Source organism: Arachis hypogaea, chromosome 14 (genome assembly GCF_003086295.3).
Source record: "Arachis hypogaea cultivar Tifrunner chromosome 14, arahy.Tifrunner.gnm2.J5K5, whole genome shotgun sequence".
NCBI lineage: Eukaryota > Viridiplantae > Streptophyta > Magnoliopsida > Fabales > Fabaceae > Arachis > Arachis hypogaea.
In genome coordinates, this window is record NC_092049.1 from 66,510,698 (window position 1) to 66,514,913 (window position 4,216).

Genomic DNA, 4,216 nt, shown 5'->3' on the forward strand with positions numbered 1-4,216 from the left:
ATGATTTCTCCATGATGGATTATAGGTGTTTCCATATGGTTCACCCATGTAATTTACCTCTGCTATTGCAGGGTTCTCAGGATCATAAGCTTCTTCTTCATAAGAAGCCTCTTGAGTACTGTTGGATGCAGCTTGCATTCCATTCAGACTCTGAGAAATCATATTGACTTGCTGAGTCAATATTTTGTTCTGAGCCAATATGGCATTCAGAGTATCAATTTCAAGAACTCCCTTCTTCATAGGCGTCCCATTACTCACAGGATTCCTCTCAGAAGTGTACATGAACTGGTTATTAGCAACCATGTCAATGAGTTCTTGAGCTTCTGCAGGCATTTTCTTTAAGTGAATGGATCCACCTGCAGAAGTATCCAATGACATCTTTGATAGCTCAGATAAACCATCATAGAATATATTCAGGATGGTCCATTCTGAAAGCATGTCAGAAGGACAGTTTTTGGTCAGCTGCTTGTATCTTTCCCAAGCTTCATAGAAGGATTCACCTTCTTTCTGTCTGAAGGTTTGAACATCCACTCTAAGCTTGCTCAGCTTTTGAGGAGGAAAGAACTTGGCTAAGAAAGCTGTGACCAGCTTATCCCAAGAGTTCAGGCTATCTTTGGGTTGAGAGTCCAACCACACTCTAGCTCTGTCTCTTACAGCAAAAAGGAAAAGCATGAGCCTGTAGACTTCAGGATCTACTCCATTAGTCTTAACAGTATCACATATCTGCAAGAATTCAGTTAAGAACTGAAAAGGATCTTCAGATGGAAGTCCATGAAACTTGCAGTTCTGCTACATCAGAGAAACTAGCTGAGGTTTCAGCTCAAAGTTGTTTGCTCCAATGGCAGGAATGGAGATGCTTCTTCCATGTAAATTGGAATTAGGTGCAGTAAAGTCACCAAGCATTCTCCTTGCATTATTGTTGTTGGGTTCGGCTGCCATCTCCTTTACTTGTTCGAAATTTTTAATAAGGTTGTCTCTGGATTGTTGTAATTTAGCTTCTCTTAGTTTTCTCTTCAGAGTCCTTTCAGGTTCTGGATCAGCTTCAACAAGAATGCCTTTTTCTTTGTCCCTGCTCATAAGAAAGAGAGGAGAAAAAGAAAGGAAGAGGAATCCTCTATGTCACAGTAAAGAGGTTCCTTATTGTTAGTAGAAGAAGAAAAGAAGAAAAAAAATTCGAACACATATAGAAGACGGGGTTCGAATTTGGTGAGTGATGTGAGGAAGAGATGTTAGTGGATGAATAAATAAATAGAATAAGATGAGAGAGGAAGAGAATTTTCGAAAATTATTTTTAAAAAGAGTTAGTGATTTTCGAAAATAGTTTTTGAAAAAGGTTAGTAGTTTTTCGAAAATTCAAATAAAAAAAATTAATTAGTCTAATTAAAAAGAAATTTTGAAAAAGAGGGAAGATTTTTTCGAAAATTAGAGAGAGAGAGTTAGTTAGGTAGTTTTGAAAAAGGTAAGAAACAAACAAAAAGTTAGTTAGTTAGTTGAAACAAATTTTGAAAAGATAAGAAGTTAGGAAGTTAGAAAAGATATTTTGCAATCACTTTTTTGAAAAAGGTAAGATAAGAAGATATTTTTGAAAAGATATGATAGAAATTAGTTTTTGAAAAAGATTTGATTTTTAAAATCTCAATTAATGACTTGATTCACAAGAAATCACAAGATATGATTCTAGAACTTAAAGTTTGAATCTTTCTTAACAAGTAAGTAACAAACTTGAAATTTTTGAATCAAAATATTAATTGATGATGTTATTTTTGAAAATATGATGTAAAATTAAGAAAAAGATTTTTGAAAATTATTTTTGAAATTTTCGAAAATAACTAAAAAAATTGAAAAAAAGATTTGATTTTTGAAAAAGATTTTGAAAAAGATAAGATTTTTTTAATTTGAAAATTTGATTTGACTCATAAAAACAACTAGATTTTAAAAATTTTTTAAAAAGTCAAATCTAATTTTCGAAATTTTAAGTGAGAAAAAGGGAAAGATATTTTTTTATTTTTGAATTTTTATGATGAGAGAGAAAAACAAGAAAAATGATGCAATGCCTGAAAGTTATGGATCAAAACAATGAATGCATGCAAGAATGCTATGAATGTCAAGATGAACACCAAGAACACTATGAAGATCATGATGAACATCAAGAACACATTTTTGAAAAATTTTTAATGCAAGGAAAACATGCAAGACACCAAACTTAGAAATCTTTAATGCTTAGGCACTAAGAATTCAAGAATGCATATGAAAAACAAGGAGAGACACAAAACATGCAAATGCAAAGATCAAACAAGAAGACTTACCAAGAACAACTTGAAGATCATGAAGAACACTATGAATGCATGATTTTTTTCGAAAAATGCAAGATGCACATGCAATTGACACCAAACTTATAACATGACATATGACTCAAACAAGAAACATGAAAGATTTTTTATTTTTATGATTTTTTAAATTTTTTTGTATTTTTATTTTATATTTTTCGAAAATCATTTGAAAAAGAAAAATAAGGATTCCAAAATTTTAAATATGAATTCCAAGAATCTTACAATCTTAATCTAAAGCTCCAATCTGAGGGTTAGACATGGCTTAATAGCCAGCCAAGCTCTAGCATGTAAATTACATCCATTGAGGTGATTAGTTGAAGACCAATCCCAAAGTAGTTTGGGTATGGCTTTACATTCAGCCAGGCTTCAACATGCTTCATGAAACACTAGAATTCATTCTTAAAAATTCTGAAGAAAAATATATTTTTGAAAACATTTTTATTTTAAGATTTTTTTTTTTTCGAAAACAAAGGAGAAATTTTTGAAAAATTTTTGAAAAATTTTTGAAGACAAAACAAAAAGAAAATTACCTAATCTGAGCAACAAGATGAACCGTCAGTTGTCCATACTCGAACAATCCCCAGCAATGGCGCCAAAAACTTGGTATGCGAAATTGTTACTCAGGTTGTGAATTATTGTTCGAAATTGATTCCCTGGCAATGGCACTAAAAACGGATGCACAGAACCATGGTCTAAACATATCTTCACAACTTCGCATAACTAACCAGCAAGTGCACTGGGTCGAATCCCACGGAGATTGTTGGTATGAAGCAAGCTATGGTCACCTTGTAAATCTCAGTCAGGCGGATATAAAATAGTTATGTAGTTTTCGAAATTTAGTAATAAAAGAAGGATAGAAATACTTATGTAAATCACTGGTGAGAATTTCATATAAGCATATGGAGATGCATTCGTTCCTCTGAACCTCCACTTTCCTGTTGTCTTCATCCACTCAATCTTACTCCTTTCTATGGCTGGCTTTATGTAAGGATGTCACCGGTGCCAATGGCTACTTTCAATCCTCTCGGGAAAATGGTCCAAATGCTCTGTCACAGCACGGCTAATCGTCTGGAGGCATCACCCTTGTCGTTGGTTACATCCTATTCCTCTCTGTGAAAATGGTCCGATGCGCTGTAACTGCATGGCTAATCATCTTGGAGGTTCTCAATCATACTGGAATAGGATTTACTATCCTTTTGCGTCTGTCACTACGCCCAGCACTCGCGAGTTTGGAGTTCGTCACAGTCATTCAATCCCAGAGTCCTACTCGGAATACCACAGACAAGGTTTAGACTTTCCGGACTCTGATGAATGCCGCCATCAATCTAGCTTATACCACAAAGATTCTGATTAAGAGATCTAAGAGATACTCATTCAGTCGAAGGTAGAACGGAAGTGGTTGTCAGGCACGCGTTCATAGGGAATGATGATGATTGTCACGTTCATCACATTCAGGTTGAAGTGCGAATGAATATCTTAGAAGCAAAATAAGATGAATTGAATAGAAAACAGTAGTACTTTGCATTAATCTTTGAGGAACAGCAGAGCTCCACACCTTAATCTATGGAGTGCAGAAACTCTACCATTGAAAATACATAAGTAATGAAGGTCCAGGCATGGCCGAATGGCCAGCCCCCAAACGTGATCAATAGATCAAAAGATAATCCAAAGATGATTCCAAAGATCTCTAATACAATAGTAAAAGGTCCTATTTATAATAAACTAGCTACTAGGGTTTACAGAAGTAAGTAATTGATGCATAAATCCACTTCCGGGGCCCACTTGGTGTGTGCTTCGGCTGAGCTTAAAGTCTACACGTGGAGAGGTCATTCTTGGAGTTGAACGCCAGCTTTTGTGCCAGTTTGGGCGTTGAACTCCACTTTGCA

The 4,216-nt window shown here is 34.8% G+C and overlaps 1 non-coding gene across 1 annotated transcript; it reads left to right on the forward strand.

Moving 5' to 3' along the window:
• The first annotated feature begins 432 nt into the window (after positions 1–432).
• Positions 433–540, forward strand: LOC112745564 (small nucleolar RNA R71). Its single transcript, XR_003173484.1, has one exon. It is a non-coding gene; the product is annotated as a small nucleolar RNA R71 (small nucleolar RNA).
• Positions 541–4,216: the final 3,676 nt, after the last annotated feature.